This window comes from Canis aureus, chromosome 9, assembly GCF_053574225.1.
Source record: "Canis aureus isolate CA01 chromosome 9, VMU_Caureus_v.1.0, whole genome shotgun sequence".
NCBI classification, from domain to species: Eukaryota; Metazoa; Chordata; class Mammalia; order Carnivora; family Canidae; genus Canis; species Canis aureus.
The window spans coordinates 24,069,084-24,096,492 of NC_135619.1; positions in this window are offsets into that span (position 1 = coordinate 24,069,084).

Here is a 27,409-nt window from a genome sequence, read left to right on the forward strand (position 1 = left end):
CAGATGTTCAACCCCTGAGCCACCCAGGCATCCCCCAAATTTAATTTTTTAAGATTTTATTTATTCATGAGAGACACAGAGAGAGAAAGAAATAGAGAGAAAGAGAGAGAGAGAGAGGCAGAGACACAGGCAGAGGGAAAAGCAGGCTCCATGCAGGGAGCCTGATGTGGAATTTGATTCTGGGACTCAGGATCACGCCCTGGGCTGAAGGCAGGAGCTAAATAAACTGCTGAGCCACCCTGGCATCCCTCCCAAAATTAAAATTTAAAGCAAAATATGTACTATAAAACTATAGACTCTAATAGGGTTGTAAGGCTATTGTTCCTAACTTAAACAGGATATGCAGCATCATATTACATTGATCAGATTTACCTCTGGTGACAGAATTTTTTAAAAGCCATTTTCTACTTTCAAGCTTCCATAATTCCATAAGCCTTTCATAAAGGGGATTTCCTTTTTCCCTTTGGTCATTTATACCCTTCCCCTCCTATATTATTAAAATGTCATAGAAAGGTCATTTATTTAGATTATCCTGCTTCATTACAAAAGCATAAATGTCAACTGAGCAAATTCAATCAATTTGCCTGCTTCCTACTTGTGTGGATCCCTTTTTGGGAGGTGCATCTTCATTGGCTAAGTCAACGTAATATGCCAGTGAAAACAAACATATGGCTGTTTGTTACCACATTGTTGAGATCATAAATACTGCTAATAAAACTCTCGGCACAATTTATTAAAAAATGACAGCAAGAATGTAAAACATATTATTTCATATTATTTTTCCTTCTGTTAGAGATGCATAGCATTACTGAATCCATACTGGAAGATTACATACTAAGCCCTTAACTGCTAGATTTAAAAAGAGCATGAAACTGGATATTTTATACTCAGGAAGATAGTTACCAAAAAATAGATCAACTAGATACAAGTAATGAAACATATGTGCAATTTTTAAAATATATTTCTTGTATAAAGTGTCAAGCAACTGAACCAAAATAGTTTATTCACCAGGTTAAATAGTTTATTCACCAGGTTATCATTTAGAATAGAAGGAGAGATAGAGAGTTTTGAGACAAACACAAGTTAAAGAAATTCATCACCACCACACCAGACTTATATATAAGAAATGTTAAATGGGTTCTTGGAATGGAAAGCAAAGACCAAAAACAAGAATAAGAAAAGTAGGAAGCACGAAAGTAGTAAGATTAAGTATATCTATAAAAATCAGTCAAGGGATTCACAAAATAAGAGGATATAAAGTAGGACACTATATACCTAACATGTAGGGGAGAGGGAAGTAAAAATTTAGTGTTCTTAGAATGAGGTCAAACTTAAGTGATCACCAACTTAATATGGATTGCTTTATGCATAAGATGTTATATATAAACCAAATGGTAACCATCAATCAAAAACCAGTAATAGATATGCTAAAAGGTAAAGAGAAATAAATCCAAGTATATCACTAGAGAAAGCCCCAAACCATCAGAAAAAAATAGCAAGAGAAGAAAGAACAGAGAAGAACTACAAAAACAACCATAAAACATGTAACAAATAATATACATATATACCTATCAATAATTACTTTGAATGTCAATGGACTAAATACTCTAATCAAAAGACACAGGGTGATAGAACGGATGAAAAAGACTCAGCTATGTGCTGCCTATAAAATAGTCACATCAGACCTAAAGACATTCACAGTTTGAAATTGAAGGGATGGAAAAGCATTTATCATGCAAATGGAAGTGAAGAGACTTAAAACAGACTGGGCTAAACAGACTTTAAAAACACTCTCTCAAGAGAAAAAGAAAGACACTACATATCATAAAGGAAACAATCCAACAAGAACATTATAACAATTGTAAATATTTATGCAACTAACATGGGAACACGCAAATGAAGTAATTGATAGTAATACAATAATAGTAAAGAAATTTAACATTCCATTTACATCAATGGATAGATTATTCAAATGGAAAATCAACCAGTAAATACATTCGACCAGATAGAATAAGCAGATATATTCAAAACATTCCATCCTAAAACAGCAGAATACACATTCTTTTCAAGTGGACTTGAAACTTCCCCAGAATAGATCACATTAGACTACAAATCAAATCTCAACAAATTAAAAAAGACTGAAGTCATAATATGAATTTTTTCTAACCACAAGGATGTAAAACTGGAGCTCCTAGTCCCACATCAGGCTCCCTGCATGGAGCCTGCTTCTCCTCCCTCTGCCTATGTCTCTGTCTCTCTCTCTCTGTCTTTCATGAATAAATAAATAAAATCTTTATTAAAAAAAAAGCTGAATGAACACATATACATGGAGGTTACATAACAATGAATGAGTTAGCCAATCAGAGCAAAAACAAACAAACAAAACATGGAGACAAATGAAAAGGAAAACACGTTGGCCCAAAAATTTGGGATGCACAAAAATTTTTCTAAGAGGGCATATTTAGCAATAAGGCCCTACATGAAGAAGCAAGAAAAATTTCAAACAACCCAATCTTGCATCTAGAGAAGTTAGAAAAATAACTACAACAAACAAAACATAAAAGGAAGAAAATGATAAGGATTAGAGCAGAAATAAACAAAATAGAAAGTAAGAAAACAATAGAACACATAGATGGAACCAGGAGCTGGTTCTTTGACAAGATCAACAAAATTGATAAACATTTAGCTAAATTCATTAAAGAAAAAAAGAGAAGACTCAATAAAATACAATAAAAAATAGAAGAGGAGAAATAATAAACATCACCACAAGTATAAAGGATTATAAGAGAATATTATAAAAAAATCTGCCAAAAATTGAAAAACCCAGACAAAAAGGATAATTCCTAGCATCATACAAATTCCTAAAACTTAATAAGAAAGAAATGAAAATTTGAAAAGACTACTTACTAGCAATGAAATTGAATCTGCACTCAAAAACTCTCAACAAACAGAAGTCTAGGACCAAAAGTCTTCACAGGTGAATTCTACCATTTAATTAGTACTTATTCTTTTCAAACTATTCCAAAAAAAATAAGAGAGGAAGTAAAGTTTCAAAATTCATTCTATGGTGAAAGAATTACCCTTTTTACCAAATCTAGACAAAGACACTAAGACACTACCAAAAAAGGGGGAGGAAGGGAGAAGTAGAAAGAGAAAAGAGAGAACTACCAATATATCTGATGAACAAAGTTGCAAAAGTTCTCAACAAAATAGTAGCATGCCATACTTAACAATCCATTAAAAAAACCATTCACTATGATCAAGTGGGATTTATTCCTGGGATGCATGGGTAGTTCAATAATCACAAATCAATCAATGATAAATCACATCAATAAGGGAAAGGATAAAATCCATATGATCATTTCAACAGATACAGAAAAAGCATCTGACAAAGTCCAACATCCATTCATGGTAAAAGCTCTTAACAAAGTAGGTTTACAGAGAATGTAATAAATGCCATAGATGAAAAACCCATAGCAATACCATAGTCAATGGTGAAAACCTGAGGGCTTTTCTCCTAAGATCAAGAAAGACAAGGATGTCCACTTTTACTCCTTTGATCAACATAGTACTGGAAGTCCTAGTCATATATGATGCCAAACATAGCAAACCCTAAAGACTGACAAAAAACTTCTAGAACTGATAAACGAATTCAATAAGGTCAAAGGATACAAAATCAATATATAGTAATGTGTTGCATTCCTGTACATGAAAAATGAAGTAGCAGAAAGAGAAATTAAGAAAACAATCCCATTTAAAATTGCACCAAAAATAATAAAATATCTAGGAATAAACTTAACCAAGAGGTGAAAGAACTGTACTCTGAAAACTAAAGCATTGATGACAGAAATTAAAGATGACACAAATGAAAAGATATGCCATTCTTACAGATTGGGACAACAAATACTGTTAAAACATCCATGGTACCCAAAGCAACCTACAGATTTAATGCAATCCCTATCAAAACACAAACAGCATTTTTAACAGAACTAGAACAAATAATCCTTTAATTTGAATGAAACCACAAAAGTCCTCAAATAGCCAAAGCAATCTTGAAAAAGAAGAACAAAACTGGATGTATCACAATACCAGATTTCAAAATATACCAAAAAGCTGTAGTAAACACAACAGTATGGTACTGGCACACCCCCCCCCCATATATCAATAACAAAATAGAGAGCCCTGAATAAACCCATGATTTTATCATCAATTAGTCTTTGACAAATGGACAAGAATATGCATTGGAGAAAACAGTCTCTTCAACAAATGATGTTGGGAATACTGAACCATTTTTTCACACCATACAAAAAATAAATTCAAAATGAATTAAAGACCTAAATGTGAGACTAGAAACCATAAAAATCCTAGAAGAAAATGCAATAAACTCTCTGACATCGGCAGTGGCAACATTTTTAAAGATGTCTTCTAAGGCAATGAAAGCAAAAGCAAAAATAAACTATAGGCACTACATCAAAATAAACAGCTTCAGCACAGCACAGCAAAGGAAGACATCAACCATACTAATAACCTACTGAATGGGAAAAGATGCGTGCAAATGATACATCTGATAAGGGGATAGTAACATATATATATCTATATAAAACACACATATATGTGTGTGTATATAAGATACTATATAATATATAATTTATATAACTCAAAAACAAAAACATACATATAATCCAAATAAAAATGGACAGAAGCCATGAATAGACATCTGTCCAAACAAGACATAGAGATAGTCAACAAACACATGAAAAGATTTTCAATATTACTCATCATAGGGGAATGCAAATAAAAACCATGAGATATGACATCACATTTGTCAGAATGGTTAAAATTAAAAACATAAGAAACAAGTGTTGGTGAGTATGTGAGAAAAAAGTCCCTCAGGCACTGTTAGTGGGAATGCAAACTTGTGTAGTCATTGTGGAAAACAGTATGGAGTTGTCTCAAAAAAATTAAAAATAGAACTACCCTACAATCCACTAATCCCACTACTCAGTATGTACACAAAGTATAAGAAAATACTAATTCAAAAAGATAAACGTACCCCTATGTTTATTGCAGCATAATTTAAAATAGGTGAAATATGGAAGTAACCCAAGTTACTATCAATGATGCATGGATAAAGAAGATGCGGTATACACAAACACATTTACACACACACACACACATACACACACGAATATTAGCCATAAAAAGGTTGAAATCTTGCCATTTGCAAGGAAATGGATAGATCTAGAGAGAATAATACTAAGTGAAATGAGTCAAAGAAAGACAAATATCATATGATTTCACTCATGTAGTATTTAAGAAACAAAACAGAAAAAAAGAGAAAAAGAATAGGCTCTTACATATAGAGAACAGAATGGTGGTTACCAAGTTATGAATAGGTGGTTGGGGAGATTGTTGAAATAGGTGAAGGGGTTAAAGAATACATTTATTGTAATAAGCACTAAGTAAGGTATAGAATTTTAAATCATGATATTATTTGTACCCCTGAAACTCATATAACCCTGTATGCTAATTATATTGTAATAAAAAGAGATATATTTTATATATCATATATGTTATATAACAAAAAGTGTCAAGCAATTTAAATGTATATGAGTGATTTAGGAAGACCGTTTTTTAAAATGGAAAACGTGTTTATTAACATCCAAACTCCCTTTATACAAGGCCATATGAAAATTCTTAACACTTTGAATATACCGTAAGTCTGTATTTTCTACCATTACAATGATGTTCTACATAGTTACATCATTGTAACTACCCATAAATGCATGGAAGAGACATTCAAAATACACACCACCCTGTTACCAGCAGTTAAAACATGTCAGTTGGGCTATCAATTTACTTCTTATATGAATAAATTGCTTGACAATTTTATTGCCTTAAACAGTAAACATTTTTCTATAGTTTACATCATGTAAACTATAATTTAGCTTTTCATAATATGCTGTTTAAATACATTAGTTCCAATAACATAAGCAATTATTTTCAAATACAGTATTTGGACAATTTCATCTGTACATAGTTTAACAGGGCTACTTAGCATAAGATGCTCTTTGTTAAGAGGTATATGATCTGAGTATTAACAGTTGCTAAAGTTTGATGTTTTTATACTGCATTTTCTTTTTGCTTTGATCATAACAAAACCCTTAAGGATACTGAAATTCAGTAAGTAAAATCCAGAAACATGTTATTTTAGCTGATGAATCAAATTCTTACACTATCGGACTAAAAATCTTAAACAAAATTTTATAGAATCTGCAGTAGTACAGGCCATTCTATCAGGGTAAGACACTAGAGAATAGAAAGGAAAAGGACAGCTTTGAGTTTCTTTGAGGTGCTAATAGAAAGAAAAATGCTAAATTGTCACCTCTCTTGAGATGGCAATTTGGGGAAATGCCAGAACAAACATATTCCAACTTAATAACTCTAGGTAACTTCATGCACATGGGAGTTGGCTTATCTCATGATAGGTGGCCACAGCACTGACCTTGTAAGATTTTATGTACTCACAAAGTTTACCAGAAAACTTTACGCTCTATACGTGTGTGTGTGTCTAGTCTATATACATGTGTGTTTTGAAGAAGCTCTTCTTTCTGGATTTATATATAATGATGAAGATAAAAAAAGCCTAACATTATTTCCTTCAAAAGTGTAGCCTACCTTATTATCATAAATTTTATCTTTATCAAAAATAAATTCATAATTCTACATATTTTTCTGTTTAAATCACCTATTGTTTATTCTTACTCCGTATCTTTTTCTGATATTAAACATTTATTTTGCTAATTTAATTTCTCTTACATTATTGCCCTTCTCAGTTTAGGGGGAGATATTTTTGTACCTTTGTTGCTTTATATATCAACTTGAAAAAATGGTTGTATTACCTAAGAAATTTTATTGAGTATAATGAATTAACAAATTAAATTTGAGTTATTTGACATTACTAGGGAGATTTCCTATATATGGCTATGGATATTAAAAACTTTAGTTAGATCTTCTTAGTATTAATAATGAAGTTAAAATTCATTAATTAGTATATGTTTTATTTCATAAAGATTTCCACTCATAACCTGAAGTATGATAAATACATTATAATTTTAAAATATTGGTAATTAATCATGTAAAAGTATATTCACAAAGTTTTTTTTTTAGTCTTGGAATATTTTCTATAAAAAACAATACATTTTATTATTCAAAAATATTCTCCAATAAAAAAATAAAACTAAAATAAAATAAAAATATTCTCATTGGGCATATGCACACCAGCATATGTAACATAATTGGGTTTTAGTTTTTCTGACCTACTAAAGGATCTATTTTTTAGATCCTTTACCATGAGGTATGGTGGGAACATATATATATAGTGGTAACATTTAAGTTCTTTCTTAGCAAATTTCAATTATATGATACAATGTCATCAACTATAATCATGTTATACACTAGATCTTTAAACCTTTTCGGTCTTATTCCTGAAAATTTGTACCCTTTTACTAAACTCTTCCTATGTTCCCCATGCAACAGCAACTCACTGGAGCCATTCTTCTGTTTTTAAGAGTTTATTTTTTTTAAAGATTCCATGTATAAGTGATTATCACACAGTATTCATCTTTCTGTAACTGGTTTATCTTACTTAGCACAATGCCCTCAAGTTCCATCCATATTATAAAAAACCAAAGGATTTCCTTCTTTCGTGGCTGAATATCATTCCATTGCATGTGGCTATCCACATTCATACATACGTACCACATCTTTATTCCATTCATCCAAATTTGGATACTTTGGTTATTTCCATGTCTTGTCTGTTTTGAATATGTTGTGATGATCATTAGAAGGCATCATACCTTTTTGATACCTAGTTTTCATTTTCTTTGGTTATATACCCAGAAGTGGGATTGCTATATATGAGTTCCATTTTTAATTTTTTGAGAAACTTCTATACTGTTTTACATAGAGACTGTACCGATTTACATTCTTACCAACAGTGAACAAGGCTTCATTTTCCCCACATCCTCACCAACTCTAGTTACCTCTTATGTCTTGATTATACCCATTCTAACAAGGAGATGATATCTAATTATGATTTGATTTGCATTTCCCTGAATAATTAATGATGTTGAACACCTTTTCATACACCTGTTGGCAATTTGTATGTTTTCTTTGAAAAACAGGTCTCTATTAAGTTCCTTGCCCATGTTTTAATTGAATATTTTTTTGGCTATTGATTTATAGGAGTTGTTTATATATTTTGGATATTAACCTCTTATCAGATATATGATCAGCAAATATTTTCTCCCATTCTGTAGGTGGCATTTTCAGTTTGTTGATGGTTTTTTTGCTGTGTAGAAGGATTTTAGTTTGATGTAGTCACACTTTGTTGTTGTTTTTTGTTTTGTTTTTTTTATTTATTGCCTTGTCTTCTGGTGTCAAATCCCCCCCCCCAAAAAAAAAATCATTGCTATGACCCATGTCAAGGAGCTTACCCTCTGTTTTCTTCTAGAATTTTTATGTTTTAGATCTTAAATTTAGTCTTTAATTCATTTTAATATTTTGTGCAAGGTGTAAGTTAGGGATTCAGTGTCATTCTTCTCCATGTGGCTATTGAATTTTCTCAGCACCATTTATTGAAGAGACTATCCTTTTCCTATTGTGTATTCTTGTCTTCTTTGTTGTGAATTAATTGACCATATATGTATGAATTTGAGGGCTGTTCTGTTCCATTAATCAATGTGTCTGTTTCTATGTCAGTACCATACTAATCAATGTCACTGAAATTTTGAAAGTAATTGCATTGAATCTGTAGATCACTTTGGATAGAATGGACCCTTCAACCATATTCATTCTTCTGGGGCACCTTGGTGGCTCTGTCAGTTAAGCACTGAATTTTGGTTTCCACCCAGGTGTGATCTCAGCATCCTGGAATCGAGCCCTATGTCAGGCTATGTACTCAGAGTGGAATCTGATTGAGATTATCTCTCCCTCTACCCTCTCACTGATGACATCTCTCATTCTCTCATTCTTTCCCTCTAAAATAAATAAATAAATCATTAAAAAATTCATTCTTCCAATCACTGAGCACAGAATATTTTTTCATTTACTTGTGTCTTCTTCAGTTTCTTTCATCACTATGTTACAGTTTTCAGTGTACAGATCTTTTACCTCTTCAGTTACATTTATTCCTAAATATTTCATTCTTTTTGATGTGACTGAAAATAGATTGCTTTCTTAATTTCCCTTTTTGATCATTGTTATTGTATGGAATCACAGCCCCCATTTCGATATGGGTGATGTCAGTATTTTCTTGTTAGCTCAATCAAGGTGTTGGAATCTTCTAGCTAGAAACTAGCTAGTTTCTAGATTTCTTTCAGGGGTAATTTTTCTTTGTGTGGTTGTAGATTTTATGTGACTGTGGTAGAAGGTGAGTTCAGGAAGGTCCTATGTCTCCATCCTGGACCAGAAATCCTCTAAAAGGGTCAATTAATTTATTTTTTAAAAGATTTTATTTATTCATGAGAGGCACAGAGAAAGAGAGGCAGAGACAAGGCAGAGGGAGAAGCAGGCTCCATGCAGGGAGCCGGATGTGGGACTTGATCCTGGGACTCCAGGATCATGCCTCAGGCTGAAGGCAGGCGCTAAACCACTGAGCCACGCAGGGATCCTCCTAAAAGGGTCAATTTAATAAGTATATTTAAAACATTAATTATAAATTTACCATTTACAAATGCCAAATAACAAACAGGATTGCTGATATTGTAGAGAAATGTTTTAAATTAAAACTTGGGTATTAGAAACTGTATATTATAAATGGCAATCCTTGTGAATTAATTTGATAAAAAAATCTCTTACTATCTATACTGGAGATTAGAAGCTAAATTTTTAGCAGTTTACACATATAAAGAAACATTTTTGACAGATTCTATTATGAAATCATTTTTATTTTTAAAAAGTATATATACCTATATACTTTTTAAAAATAAAATAATAATTAGTGGAAATTGTTACATTTTATTTTTATAATGGAAACATTTAGTCCAATAAATTGTATCTATATATTATTCTCTTAGCAAATCATTGTCCTCATGGGTACACCCATACATTTTACAAATCCTCATTTAACAATTAAACAGATGATTTTTATGATCATTAGGAACATCTTAATAAGTTTTACATTTAGCTATCTGATCCTTACAGATAGAATTTTTTGCTTTGGGTATCTCAATGTTTTATTTAAAACTGCTTTATACAAGAAACACCTGACTTTTCTATCCACCCAACCCTACTTTGTATGACAAGTGGAGAATATGTTGGGTGAACTGCGTTACAATGGAGAGAAGGGTAAATTTACTCTATGCGAGGTCTTCTGTATTACAAATTTTACTTTGTTTTAGACGTGTTTTTCTTCTGTGATAAGGTTTTATTTATTTTGTATATATGTTAAAAATTGGAATTTCAACTTAAAAACCCTTTGGCATAGTATTTCTTTATTCCATTTATTATTTTTTTATTCCATATTTGAAAAATAATTTACAGTGTTCTTAGTATCTGTGCACCATAGGGCATAACAGGAAGTCAGAAGTACAGCTGATCCTTAAACACCAGTTTGAGCTGTGCAGATCCATTTATATGCAGCATTTTTACAGCACATACTGTAAATCTATTTTCTCTTATGATTTTCTTAACATTTTTTGTCTAGATTACTTTAAGAATATAGCACGTCATACCTATGACACAAAATATGTGTTATTTGATGCCTTATGTTACATATATATGGCTATTGATTAGCAAGGGGCTATTAATAAAGTTTGAAGGAATACAAGGTTACATACAGATTTTCAACTGCATGGAGGGGGGGTCAGTGCCCCTAACTCCCACATTGTTCAAGAGTTAGCTGTAATTAATAAGGCTTTCAAATTTGACAAAAGAGACAAAATATAGCACCTTAACCATTGTTATGAAAACATTTATAATTTGTTTAGAGTTAATTTTTTTTTTATCATTTAGCACCTAATTCTGTAGGTCAAATGTCATAATCAAAGTTGTCAAGTCCACTTGTGATCCATAAATAAAAGCTGGCCTTCCAATTTAAATTTTTTGAAGTTAATGTGGATTAAATTAGTGCAAGCAAAAGTTATTATTTAAATATACAGTAAGTATCAAATTATTTATTGCCAAATTCAGATGGATTTAAGGCATGAGAACACTAAAAATAATTTATTTAGATGTAATTTTTCATACAGTGAAAATATAAGGTGAGAGATGAATTCTTTTTTAGATTTTATCTCTGAATTCAAGAGAATTTATGATATTTTTATTTTTTTATTTTTTATTTTTTTAGATTTTATTTACTTATTCATGAGAGTCACAGAGGCAGAGAGAGAGGCAGAGACAGGAGAAGCAGGCTCCATACAAGAAGCCCGATGTGGGACTTGATCCCAGGACTCCAGGATCACACCCTGAGCCAAAGGCAGACACTCAACCACTGAGTCACCCCGGTGTCCCTGTGATAATTTTTAAAGTACCTAAATTGCTCCAACCTGCCAACTAACAGGCCAGTGGAAATTCAAATACTATCAAGAGACATATACCTATTCAACACTGAAAATCTTATCTAGAATAAGCTATGTGAGGAAAAAGAAAAAGAAAAGAAAAAGGGAATAATAACAACAGCAAAACCTTTGCTGGGAGAGATATCTGTGGAACTTGTCATTTGGACAGTGAAGAGTCTTTACTTTTTGGATAAGGCCCTAATATTTGTCTCTATTCAGAGAGGCTGAGAATGCAATACTCAAGTATTGACAAGCCACAGTGGTTCACAATGGCAGTGAAGCAGTGCTGGTAGGATGGCAGGATGGGTCAAAGATGGTAAAAGGAAGGCATAAAAGGATGTGTATAGTACATGTTGAAAAAGTCCAGATCTGCATCCCCTATGTGATTTTATAAAGTCCAAAAGCATTGATAATACTTGTTCCAAGTAGCTTCCTCCAACAATAAATAATCATCGTTCTTAAAGAGTTGTTGATCCTTACTGGTGAACGATAATATAAAGTAATTCACCTTCTTGATGAAATCTATCATAACATTTAAAAATTTTCCGTCTTCATTTTCTTTTAAGTTATCATGAGGTAATAGAAACTGTTTATTGATTGCATACTACATGTCAGTCTTTGAAGCTTTCAGATGCTGTCATTCCCTTATCCACACAGCAAATACTCATCTTTTAATTATATTATTATATTGTATATTAATATATATTAATACATTGTATTAATTACATATTAATATAATACATTAATTAACATAATCTTTATTCCAGGTGAGGAATTTATCAGAGATTAGGTCCTTTGCCGGAGAGTATACATGTTTTTTTTTTTTAATGTGGTGCTCAAATGCAATGATATCTTACTCATAACTCTTATTAATGACATATAAGTGACAAAGAATTTTTAATTGATTTCTTTGTCAGGCTTTCTTATGTTCATACTTAATATGTATTCTGATACACCTGTGAATTAATTCACTCCATTTAAATTCACCACACATATGCATTGATAATATGATATATATACAGATATATGTTTGGAATATAGCATATTTCATACATATATCAGATTCAGACCAAGAGACTCTTATAATGTACATTCCATCCTGTCAGTTTGAAAAGATAATATTGCATAGTAAAATATGTTATTTTGCTAGCCAAATTTAATTAGGTAAAATCAATATAATGTTATTTGCAGTTCCTTTTTTTAAAGTGGTCATGCATTAATTCAACATATTAAAATGAATAACATTAATTATGATTAAGTCTTTAATTTTCAACATGCTCTCAGGGCAGGGTTATTATTTTCATTTCACAAATGAGCTAAGACAAGCTCAGAGTTTAAGTGGTTAGATTACATAGGCTTCACAGAAAATTTTAAACCCAAGAGGCCAAACTATTAGCTAATTATCTTGCTCCAGTACTCCACAACTCAAAAGTCAATTTTGAAAAAATATATTACATAATACTCAATGCAGGTATATTTATTTTTAGCTGACTCTGAAGTAATGTGTTCACAATGATCACTTTAGGGAACAGGTTTTCAGCATATGTCAACATAAAAGATGATGGTGACATAAGTAATTATGATAGATTGTCTACATATTTGATCTGAATTTAGGTTTCAAACAAACTAATCTTGCTACTATTATATTTAGGGAATTGTTTAAATTGCTTGCAATATAAGCTAGCTATTTGTAATGTGCTGTCCTCCCGGGTGTTGATAAAGATAAATCACTACACCATTTCATGTACTTTTCTTTTCTACCCTCATCTCACTCCCCTGCTACACACCAAACACATCACTGTCCTGTCATTACTAGTGATAATCACTTTTAGGAAAATTTACTGCATCATTTCATTATGTTTTTATTAAAATTATATATATATATATATTATTTTTCTGGCACATTCAAACCTTCATTTATCCTTCTGTTCCCCCAATTTTACTCCTCAAATTTACTGTACATAGCAATTTTTCAGATATAGATCCACTGTCCATAAAGTAAATTTGTCACCCTCCCATGTTTTATAGCATTTATGATGCTATAATAGACACTTTAATGAACACTTCTGCATACCTGTTTTGTTCTTAAGTCACTGATAGACTAGATTTACACTTTATTTTTCATTGCTATTCCCACCTACCTACTGTGGATATTACTCTCTTCATGACTGAATGGGTTATAGGAGCTTCACAGCTACTTAACCTATTATTTCCCTTCTTATCCTTAATAACTCCAAACTCCCTAGTTAATTATTGTTTCTCAAAAATTGTTATTCTCAAACATTCAAAATCATGTATCTTGTCAACTTTTCAACAAAATAATGGCAAATAATTTGGCTAGATGTCAACGCACACCAAAATCTGACTCCAGTTTACTTATCTGCCTCATTTTGAACTAGTTCCTTTTGTTGGTAATACAGCCTGCATACTTCTCAATTAACCATGTTATATGCATGCTTCCAAGAATTTTATTATGTAATGTATGTCATTACATTTGGTAATTACTTTATTAATTGGTATATTACTGAGAGTATATGGCACATATTAAAACTGATGGAGCAGAAACAAGACTGAAAAACCCAAACTACATTCTTTTGAACCTATGCTTTTATTTGGATGATTCCTATTATAATGAGTTTATTCATTTTAATAATGTCCTACTTTGCATAGCCATGGCATAAGAGTAAACTGTAAGATTTTATGTACACAATAGCATCAAGTTAGAAATTATATATTGATATCAACTTCTCTAAAAACAATGTTACCTAATACAGCTAGACTCAGAAAAATAATTTAACTAATATACATTTACATGGTTCCTAGGAGAATTACCTTTGCATTTTTTAACAGATAATTTTATTTTCCTTTTAAAAATTTAGTATTTTTATATTTTGGTAAGTTTTTAGGAAATATTTTTTTGTTAGTAGAACATAAAGTGCTTCCTACCCAGACACCCTATATTTTGTTAGAAATTTTGGTATTAGGAATGACTATATTTTTATTTATGCAAAAAGGATTTTATTCTGTTTGAAATTCTCCCAGCTTAAAATAAATTTTCTTCCTTCATTCCAACCTATATACAGTAGTAGATTTATTACAATTCATACATAGTAATACTGAACTATGTATTGCTTTTAGTCCAGGTATATATAAATCCAAAATTTTTCCAAAAATTAAATAATGAGACTTCAAATATAGCATTTCTTTTTGTTTTGTTTTGCTTTTAATGTTGGTGATGCATCTACATGATTTGTAAGAGATTACTTTGTTCTACTAGTATAGTTTTTTATGATTGTTGTTGATTTAATTGTTCCAATTAAAAACCTGTTCATTCTATGAAAAATTTCAAATATATACAAAAGTAGAAATAACATTATGAATCCCTATTCCCATGATATATTTTGACAATTACCAACTCATGGACAATAGTCTATACTCTTCCCTCCACTCCATTACATTCATCTTTCTTCCTTCCTTCCTTCCTTCCAGATTGAGAGACAGACACACACACACACACACACACACACACACACACACACAGACTGCCAGCAAGAGGAGCAGGGGAAGGGGCAAAGGGAGAAGCAGGCTCCCCACTGAACAGGGAGCCCAATGCTGCTGGATCCCAGGACACTGGGATCATGACCTGAGCCACCCAGACACACTTACGGGTTTATTTTAAAGCAAACCCTAGAAATGCTATAATTCCATATGCATATACTTTAGTATGTATCTCTGAAATATAAGGACTTAAAAATAGTGGCAATGTTAAAAAAAATTAATCATTGTTTTAATATCAAATAGCCTGTCAATGTTTTTTTCATTATGCCTTCTTAGAATCAGTATCCAAAAAAAAAAAAAAGAATTAGTATCCAAAACCCACATAATATATTTGATTAATATGTTTTATCTAATCTTTAGTAGTTTCCACCCTTTTTTTCCTTATTGCCATCTATTTATTGAAGAAACTAGATCATGTATATTCTACTATTCCTTACATCCTGGTTTTGGTTGATTATATCTTCAAGGTGTCTTTTAACATGTTCCTCTACTACCTATACAGCCTGTAGGCAGACCAAATATTTCATTAGATTTCAGGTTTCCTTCTGTGTGTGTGTGTGCGTGTGTAATGAATATTTATACACAATATTATGTGTTTCCTATTGCATCACTTTGGGAAGTACTTTATCTCATTGTTTCTCTTTTTATGATATGAAGGTCTACATCTGAGCCCAAAGGAAGTCAGTCTGATCCTATTCATCATAATTTTCTTTGGCCTCTTGCTGATAGCAAACAAGGAAATAGGAACCTCAGGGACCACTGAGTTTGTGCTAATTTATTATGGCAGGAATTAGAATTGAATACATAGAATAAATACAAACAATACATTATTTTTAGCTGTTTGTGGAATAAATGTGAAATGTCATGTTTGGGTCAGGGCTTCAAACTAAAATATACGTAGGGTTGGAAACTACTCTTTTGCTGCTTAGTGTTCTGAAACTGAAATGTGTAGACTCTAAAACAAACAAACAAAAAAACAGTCATACCTTGAAAATATTGTAGGTTCAATTCCAGACCACTACAAGAAAGTATTACAGTAAAGTGAATCATATAACTTTTTGGTTGCCCAGTGCTTATAAAAGTTATGTTTACACTACTTTGTAGGGTAATAAACTCTAGTTTATTAAGTGTACAATAGCATTATGTCTAAAAATAATGTATATACCTTAATTTAAAAAAATACTCTATTGCTAAAAATTATAACTATCATCTGACTTTCAATGAGTCTTAATCTTTTTGCAGGTGGAGGGTTTTGCCTAGATATTCATGGCTGTTAACTGATCAGCGTGGTGGTTGCTGGGATGGCTATGGCAATTTATTAAAATAAGATAACAATGAAGTCTGACATTTGAATTGACTTTTACTTTAATGAGCAGTTTCTATGTAGCATGTGATGCTGTTTAAGAGCATTGTACCATATCAGCAATAAGGCTATTGTGTTTCCTTACCATTTGTGTGTTTACTGAAATAGCAATTTTCATTCCTTTCAAGAAATTTTCCTTTGCATTTATAACTTGACTGTTTTGGTGCAAGATGTCTAGCTTTTGGCTTATCTTGGCTTTTAATATGTCTTCTTCGTTAAGCTTAATCATTTCTAGGTTTTGTGGGTTTTTTTTTAAGATTTTATTTGTTTATTCATGAGAGACACAGAGAGAGAGAGAGAGGCAGAGACATAGGCATAGGAAGAAGCAGGCTCCATGCAGGGAGCCCATTTCTAGCTTTTGATTTAAGGTGAGGGATGTGAGACTCCTCCTTTAACTTGGACACTTAAATGTCATTATAAGGTTGTTAACTGACCTAATTTCAATATTGTTGCATTTCAGTGAATAAGAAGGCCTGAGGAGAATTACAGAAATGGCAATGGTCAGTTCATGGAGTAGTCAGAGCACACATTTATCAATGTAGTTTACCATCTTACATGGGCATAGTTTTTGGTGCCCTCAAACAATTATAATAATAACATCAAAAAAAATCACTGATCACAGATCACCATAGCAAATATAATAATGAAAAACTTTGAAATATTGAGAATAACCAAATTGTGACACAGACACACAAAGTTAACAAAGTTGTTGGAGAAATGGTCCCAATAGACTTGAAGCAGGTTTGCTGTAAAAATGTAGTATCTATGAAATACAATAAAGCGAAGTACAATAAAATGAGGTATGCCTGTATCCAAAACATGTTAAACTCATGCTGACAGCGTCTCATCATAAACATTGTGAGACACCTTTGCAGGCTGTTATTTAATAACACTGGAATTCACCCATTTGACATTATAGTATATTTAACAATTATTCCAGTGGGCCCATCATAGGTAGTAATACATATTTATAGAATGGAGATATATAGTGAAAAGTAATAGCAGCTAAATAATAGCATGGTTTCTGAAAACAAAAGAATGATCATTTGACATCTTTGTAATATGAAACCGTAATATATTTTTAGTTTTATATTTGTAAATGTGATATCCAAATCAGAAGTTTGCAAAACTTCCAATAAAAACTCAATCATTGATTATTGATGTTAAAGTTATTAGATAATTATTCATATAAGTAATAAAAATTGGGAAATATTCATTTAACTATTGGTAAAGTTATATCTATTTTTTTAAGAATGATGCTATTGCTAATACACCAAAATATTATAGCAAAGTTATTATTAAAAACTAAGTTTATAATATTGATTATATTCCTGATATAATCAGGAATTTTTCTGATTTTTTTCCTGATTTTTTCTGATCAATAAAAATTTCTTTTGTAATCAGGAAGTACTAAAAACCCACATTCTGACACTATCCACTACTTGTTTTTGCTCCTTTGCTTAGAAATGTACAACATACCTTATAGATATAAACAATCTCATCTGGTAATTATTTAATATCAATAATTAAGTTCATGTAATTGTTTTCTAAATTCAAAATATTTGACAATGTAGTTTATGTATACATGTTCTATATATGTAATGTGTGTATGTATATATATGTATATGTAAGGTTTGCATATATGTAAAGGTTATCAAACTGCCTCTCCTGTGGTTGCTTTTCTTTGAAGTATATTTATCTTATCCAACTGTGAGTCATATGATTTGATGGAGGAAAGTGAATCTGAAATTACTATAGCAACTAGGAAAGCAATTTAGATGAAGTGATAGAGGTCACTTATAAGAACTAGTGAGAGCATTTTAAGCAGAGTTTTTAAAGCAGAATCCAAAGTGCAATGGACTGAAGAGTCAACAGATGATAAGAAATTTGAAACTGCATGTAACATTATTTTTCTGGAAACTTGATTATGCATGGAAAGAGACTGTTAAGTTAGACGTTATGAGGATAGAGAGAAATGTTTTATTCTGTTTATAAAACTATTTTAATAAAATATTTCAGAAAACTTAAAGATAACAAAACTTATACAAAAACTAAGATCTTCACCAATATTTCACCTATAATCTTAATGCTTTTTTTCTTGAACTATTAAAAAAATATTTGGTAAAAAAGTCCTTTTGTATTAGCAGAAAATCTCAAAAAATTATGACAAAATAATGTATGCTTTTAACTAAGATTATTGGTTATTTTGTCATATTTGTTTCTATGTTTACCGATATAATACATAATAGTATATTATATACATGTGTATCACATATTAATATAATATTAAAATATATAATATATTACATAGTTATATTCTTTGTATTTTTATTTTTATATTTACATATGTTTTTGCCTCATGTTTGTGTGTGTGTTTATGGATGTAGTCTTTATCAAACTATTTGAGACAAAGATGCAGATATTATGATCATTTATCTCAGCAGATCTTTTCTAGCAGCAGGAACATTCATTTACATGACCATAGTAAATATTCGGTCAGAGAATTTTTTTTTTCGGTCAGAGAATTTAACATCCATACAATCCTATTATATAAAACACAGTACATAATCAAATTCAGCATTGATACTAAAATGTCCTTTATAATCTTATTTTTTGCTTTTTTAATTTATTTTAAGATTTTATTTATTTACTCTTGAGAGCCACACAAAAAGAAGACCTGGGCAGAGGGAGAAGGCTCCTCACAGGGAGCTGATGCAGCACTTGATCCCTGGACCCGGGATCACATCCTAAGCCAAAGGCAGATGTTCAACTGCTGAGCCACCCAGGTGTCCCACCTTTTTTTTTTTTTTTCCTGATTCAGGATCCAAAACCTAATCAAGCATTGCATTTAGTCAAAATTAACTTTTGCTTCTTAAGGAATAGGTATTGTTTAACCTTTCTGAATAGTATAGAATCTACTTAGATTCTGAAACTGTGTTAATAGTCTATTCCCCCACTGAACAGCAAATAATGATGACAGCATCTGTTAATTAATCCTGCCTAAAACAAATATGATTGCAAAGCAGTGGGAAAATTTCATTGTAAATACCTTTTCCTTCTTACCACTGTATATATAATCTATATATCTATCATTGTGTGAGTGTACATGATTGTGTTTTTAACTAATTTTCTTCCTATTTTTGTATATATATGGGCATATAGATCTTTTTAAAAATCCAGTATACTGTAATTCATTACTAACAATCATCAATTATTTATTCAAATTATTTTACCAATGAGAACTTCCTCAAGCTGAATTTTGTATCCTTTTGAAATATCTCCAATAAGTTTTGAGCACATCTGTATTTTCCTTGCCAGAGATCTCAGGTTCCTCATTTATATGCCCTGCCAAGCTCTGGAATCCCTTATTTCTCTAAGAACTCTGGTATCTATTCAGTGGAACAAGCACATTCTTTGACTCTATTGAAATGCTTTGTCTTTTGATTCAATGTATCTCCCTTTAAAATTTTCAAAAGCAAAAGGTAGTGATTTGTAGATATTATGTTTCAGGTAATTGTTATACCAATACATTTATTCTTCAAAGTGAGAGATAACAATTACATGGAAAAATAATTTTAAGCTGTGGATTGCTTGCAAATATTGATTATTTTCTGGGAAATAACAGCACAAATAAGTAGTATCAAATTACACTCTAGCCAGCAGTTTTTGTTTTGTTTTAATTTTATTTATTTATTCATGAGAGACAGAGAGAAAGAGAGAGAGAGGCTGAGACACAGGCAGAGGGAGAAGCAGGCTCCACGCAGGGAGCCCAACGTGGGACTCGATCTGGGGACTCCAGGACCACACCCAGGGCCGAAGGCAGGCACTAAGCTGCTGAGCCACCCCAGGGATCCCCTAGCCAGCAGTTTGTAACAGTACTCTTTTCACTTGAATCTCATTTGCTATGTTGAATATTAAATATTGCTTAGCATTTTATTAAGAAATAGTTTTTGCTTGTATTTGGCTTTGACTTAGATTATGAATATTTGTCAAATGATTATTAGTATTTTTATTTCTTCTCTGAAACATATTCACATAAATTATCTACATTATTAAAAGATCTTAAATCACATATATCAATTACAGTAACTATAATATTAGTTGCATTTGTCCAGTTTTTCTAAAATACATATATATATATATATATATACACATATATCACATATATATTTGTGACCATATACTACACACACACACACACACAATTTCTTATTTAGGAGTTTACCAGAAAAATTCTACACAAATGCATCCAAATAAATGTATATGTAAAAATATATGTACATAATACCTACATATGCACACATACATATTTCATATATATATTTAATGTAAGATATTACATAGCAATTGTACATCTTTTAAGATTGTTCAATTACAAGTTAATATATCAACTTTATCTTTTTTATATTTTTGTTTTATATATAATTTTAATATTTGCATTCTTATTTACATTTGCATGTTTGATTTTTAATGTGATATTAGATTATGTGAAATCTAATTTCAAACTGGTTATTACTGCATTTGGAAACACATTAACTTTAATCCAACTCACTGTATGTTTACAATAGTTCACTGTCTTATTGATTTACTTGGAAGATCTATGCAGATAATCCTAATTTTAAATGGGGGGGTGGTAGTATAGCCTTAATTTTTCCAATGTTGTTTGACTTACTGCATCAACTAGGGCCTTCAGAACCTCAGTAGATTGGAACTCATGCCATCTGTAGACTGTAAACTAGTACCTTTCTGTTAATTATTTAGCCTGTGGAGTTGCACATTTTTTCATTAAGAAGGGTTTTAGGGATCCCTGGGTGGCGCAGCGGTTTAGCACCTGCCTTTGGCCCAGGGCGCGATCCTGGAGACCCAGGATCGAATCCCACATCGGGCTCTCGGTGCATGGAGCCTGCTTCTCCCTCTGCCTCTCTCTCTCTCTCTCTCTCTCTCTCTGTGACTATCATAAATAAATAAAAATTAAAAAAAAATAAGGGTTTTAAATCAGTGTTGATTTTATCAACTGCCTTTTAAGATGACAATGTGTGCCATTCCCCTAAACTGTCCTTTAATGTATCATACAAGAGAGATGTCCTTGGGTAAAGTGTAATCAATCACAGTGGTATTCTACTTAGAGCATTTTGCTAGGATATTATGTGGGTTATCTTCAAACCTTTTCTCATAAGTAATGTTCATTTATCTGCGCTCTTAAGTAATATTTTACCAAGTTGCACCTAATGATTCTATTACTTTATGAAGTAAGTGTAGTTACTTTATGTGGTTATTCTCCAGTCCTTCACATATAAAGGTAAATGATCTATTTTCTGTAACTATTCTTGATTTCTTGGTCCTTCAATCTGCGATTTGATTTATACTTAGCTACCTCTATGTGTATTGTAGAGGGTGTTATGCTGCTCTTTCCACAGCATCATTTTGAAGAAATACTCCTTATCTCTACCCTACCTTATTTTCCTACCATAGTTGACGATAATCTATTCTTTTCCTTATCAGTTCACTTGATACAATTTCTAGGTTTCTGTCTTTGCAAAGTGGATCATATAAAAACTTTAACAATGCACGTTATGTTAAAGTCACCAACTGGTTATGAGAAATCCATCAGAACATGCATCAAACTAAGTCCTGGTATTTATAAATATATTTTATTCCTTCAACATGTTTATTTGTGAAGTTATTGTTTACATGGCATTATACTTCCTTCTGCTTTTGATGGTATTTCCCTTTACTTCAATTCCAACAGAGAGAAATATGAAAGAGAGTATTTGTTTAAAAATTGTTTAATGAATAACTTCAACCTGAATACTTTTTATAGATCCTTTAAAGAAACAGTAATATGTTATTACAGTGTAACAGTAATGTGTTATTCTGATTCATAAATATCAATGATTTTCTTCTGATGGTTTCTTTTTTTTTAAGATTTTATTTATATTTTCTTGATAGACACACAGAGAAAGAGAGGCAGAGACCCAGGCAGAGACCCAGGCAGAGGGAGAAGCACGCTCCATGAAGGATGTGGGACCCAATCCTGGGACTCCAGGACCATGCCCTGGGCCAAAGGCAGACGCTCAAACACTGAGCCACCCAGGGATCCCTTCTGATGGTTTAATTCTGAGATTTATAGTTTTTGAGTTTTAAAAATTGGTACATCATTTACTAAGACACTAAACATATATGTAAGCATGGATTAATGATATGTGTGAGCTAATATATCTAATGTTACATATTACATTGTATTAGCCTGCTTGGAGCAGGATAATAAAATACCACATATTGCATGGCTTAAATAACAGAAATTTACTCTCTAACATTTCTGGTTGCTGGAAGTCCTAGATCAAGGTCTAGCAAGGTCAGTTTCTGGTGAAAACGATCTTCCTAGCTTGCAGACAGTTGCTGTTTAGCTGTATCCTTAAATGGCATTTCCTTTTCTCTTGTGTGAGGATTTGGGGAGGAAGGGTAGGGAAAAGGTGGGGTAAGGGAAGACAGAAAAGAGAAGGTGACAAGAGGGGGACTAGAAGAGGAGATTTCTACTTATAATAATGCTAATTCTATCAGATCAGTACCCGACCTTTATAAAATCAAACTTAATTACTTCTTTACTCCAAATTTAGCCTTACCTTGGGCATAGGACTTGCATATATGAATCTTAGATAACATATACTCTATCCTAACATCTACACAGTTTCATATTATTAAATAAGATTGTAGAGTTTTTGTTGTTTTTGTTTTGTTTTGTTTTTGCTGTCTACAAGAGACTCATTTTTTTTTTAATTTTTTTTTTTTTTTGGAATTCAATTTGCCAACATATAGCACAACACCCAGTGCTCATCCCACCAAGTGTCCCCCTCAGTGGCCATCACCCAGTCACCTCAACACCCCATCCACCTTCCCTACCACCACCTCTTGTTCATTTCCCAGAGTTAGGTGTCTCTCATGCTTTGTCACTCTCACTGATATTATCACTCATTCTCTCTCCTTTCCCTTTATTCCCTTTCACTAATTTTTATATTCCCCAAATGAATGACACCATATAAGGTTTGTCCTTCTCTGATTAATTTCACTCAGCAAAATCCGTTCCAGTTCCATCAACGTCAAAGCAAAGGGTGGGTATTTATCATTTCTAATGGCTGAGTAATATTCCATTGCGTATATAGACCACATCTTCTTTATCCATTCATCTTTCGATGGACACCAGGGCTCCTTCCACAGTTTGGCTATTGTGGACATTGCTGCTATAAACATCAGGGTGCAGGTGTCCCAGCGTTTCATTGCATCTGTATATTTGGGGTAAATCCCCAGCAGTGCAATTGCTGGATCATGGGGCAGATCTATTTTTAACTCTTTGAGGAACCTCCACACAGTTTTCCAGAATGGCTGCACCAGTTCAAATTCCCACCAACAGTGCAAGAGGGTACCCCTTTCTTCACATCCTCTCCAACATTTGTTGTTTCCTGTCTTGTTAATTTTCCCCCTTCTCATCGGTGGGAGGTGGTATCTCATTGTGATTTGTATTTCCCTGATGGCAAGTGATGTGGAGCATTTTCTCATGTGCTTGTTGGCCAAGTCTATGTCATCCTCTGTGAGATTTCTCTTCGTGTCTTTTGCCCATTTCATGATTGGATTGTTTCTTTGCTGTTGAGTTGAATAAGTTCTTTATAGATCTTGGATACCAGCCCTTTATCTGATAGGTAATTTGCAAATATTTTCGCCCATTCTCTAGGTTGTCTTTTAGTTGTGTTGACTGTTTCTTTAGCTGTGCAGAAGCTTTTTATCTTGATGAAGTCTCAATAGTTCATTTTTGCTTTTTTTCTCTTGCCTTCATGGATGTATCTTGCAAGAAGTTGCTGTGGCCGAGTTCAAAAAGGGTGTTGCCTGTGTTCTCCTCTAGGATTTTGATGGAATCTTGTCTCACATCTAGATTTTTCATCCATTTTGAGTTTATCTTTGTGTATGATGTAAGAGAATGGTCTAGTTTCATTCTTCTGCATGTGGATGTCCAATTTTCTCAGCACCATTTATTGAAGAGACTGTTTTTTCCAGTGGATAGTCTTTCCTGCTTTGTCGACTGTTAGTTGACCATAAAGTTGAGGGTCCACTTCTGGATTCTGTATTCTGTTCCATTGATCTATGTGTCTGTTTTTGTGCCAGTACCACACTGTCTTGATGGCCACAACTTTGTAGTACAACCTGAAATCTGGCATTGTGATGCCCCCAGATATGGTTCTCTTTTTTAATATTCCCCTGGCTATTTGGGGTCTTTTCTGATTCCACACAAATCTTAAGATGATTTGTTCCAACTCTCTGAAGAAAGTCCATGGTATTTTGATAGGGATTGCATTAAACGTGTATATTGCCCTGGGTAACATTGACATTTTCACAATATTTATTCTGCCAATCCATGAGCATGGAATATTTTTCCATCTCTTTGTGTCTTCCTCAATTTCTTTCAGAAGTGTTCTATAGTTTTTAGGGCATAGATCCTTTACCTATTTGGTTAGGTTTATTCCTAGGTATCTTATGCTTTTGGGTGCAATTGTAAATGGGATTGACTCCTTAATTTCTCTTTCTTCAGTCTCATTGTTAATGTATAGAAATGCCACTGACTTCTGGGCATTGATTTTGTATCCTGCCTCACTGCCGAATTGCTATATGAGTTCTAGCAATCTTGGGGTGGAGTCTTTTGGGTTTTCTAGGTACAGTATCATGTCATCAGCAAAGAGGGAGAGTTTGACTTGTTCTTTGCCAATTTGAATGCCTTTAATGTCTTTTTGTTGCCTGATTGCTGAGGCTACGACTTCTAGTACCATGCTGAATAGCAGTGGTGAGAGTGGACATCCCTGGATTGTTCCTGATCTTAGGGGAAAGGCTCCCAGTGTTTCCCCATCGAGAATGATACTTGCTGTGAGCTTTTTGTAGCTGGATTTTAAGATGCTGAGGAATGTTCCATCTATCCCTACACTCTGAAGAGTTTTAATCAGGAACATATGCTGTATTTTGTCAAATGATCTCTCTGCATCTATTGAGAGGATCATATGGTTCTTGTTTTTTCTCTTGCTAATATGATCAATCACATTGATTGCTTTACGAGTGTTGAACCAGCCTGCATCCCGGGGAGAAATCCCACGTGGTCAAGGTGAATAATCTTCTTAATGTATTGTTGGATCCTATTGGCTAGTATCTTTTGAGAATTATTGCATCTGTCTTCATAAGGTATATCTGTCTATAATTCACCTTCTTGGTGTTTTGGAATTAAGTTGATGCTGGCCTCATAGAACGAGTTTGGAAGTATTCCATCTTTTTTCTATCCTTCCGAACAGCTTCAGTAGAATAGGTATGGATTCTTCTTTAAACATTTGATAGAATTCCCCTGGGAAGTCATCTGGCCCTGGACTTCTGTGTCTTGGGAGGTTTATTGATGACTGCTTCAATTTCCTCCCTGGTTATCAGCCTGTTCAGGTTTTCTATTTCTTCTTGTTCTAGTTTTGGTAGTTTCTGGTTTTCCAGAAATGTGTCCATTTCTTCTAGATTGCCTAAGTTATTGGTATATAGCTGCTCATAATAAGTTTTTTTTTTAAATCGTTTGTATTTCCTTGGTATTGGTGGTGATCTCTCCTTTCTCATTCATGATTTTATTAATTTGAGTCTCTTCTGTTTTTAATAAGTCTGGCTAATGGTTTATCTATTTTATTAATTCTTTCAAAGAACCAACTCCTGGTTTTGTTTATTTGTTCCACAGTTCTTCTATTCTCTATTTCACTGAGTTCTGCTTGAATCTTATTAACTCTCTTCTTCTGCTGGGTGTAGGATCTATTTGCTGTTTTTGTTTGTTTGTTTGTTTGTTTGTTTTTTTCTACAGCTCCTTTAGGTGCAAGGTTAGCTTTTGTATTTGAGTTCTTTCCAGTTTTTGGAAATGCTTGTATTGCAATGTATTTCCCCCTCAGGACTGCTTTTGCTGTATCCCAAAGATTGTCAATGGTTCTGTCTTCATTCTCATTAGTTTCCATGAATCTTTTAATTCTTCCCTAATTTCCCTGTTGACCCTTTCATCTTTTAGCAGGATGGTCCTTAACCTCCACGTGTTTGAAATCCTTCCAAACTTCTTCTTGTGATTTAGTTCTAGCTTCAAAGCATTATGGTCTGAGAATATGCAGGCGACGATCCCAATCTTTTGGTATTGGTTAAGACCTGATTTGTGACCCAGGATGTGGTCTATTCTGGAGAGAGTTCCATGTGCACTTGAGAAGAATTGTATTCAGTCGCATTTGGACGTAAAGTTCTGTAAATATCTGTGAAATCCATCTGGTCCAGTGTATCATTTAAAGCTCTTGTTTCTTTGGAGATGTTGTGCTTAGAAGATATGTCAATTGTAGAAAGGGGCATGTTCAAGTCAGCAAGTATAAGTGTATTATCTAAGTATGTCTTAACTTTGGTTATTAATTGGTTGATATACTTGGCAGCTCCCACATTCGGGGCATAACTATTGATGATTGTTAGGTCCCCTTGTTGGATAGATTCTTCAAGTATGATATAGTGTCCCTCTTCATCTCTTACTGCAGTCTTTGGGATAAACTTTAATTTATCTGGTATACGGATGGCTACCCCTGCTTTCTTTTGAGGACCATTTGAATGGTAAATGGTTCTCCAACCTTTTATTTTACGTCTAAAATGAGTCTCTTGTAGACAGCAAATAGATGGGTCCTGCTTTTTTTATCCAGTCTGAAACCCTGCGCCTTTTGATGGGTTCATTAAGCCCATTCACGTTCAGAGTTACTATTGAAAGATATGAGTTTAGGATCATCCTGATACCTATTCAGTCCCTGTTTTTTGGATTGTTTTCTTGGACTTCCTCTTTCTTTTACAGAGTCCTGCTTAATATTTCTTGCAGAGCTGGTTTGGTGGTCACATATTCTTTCAATTTCTG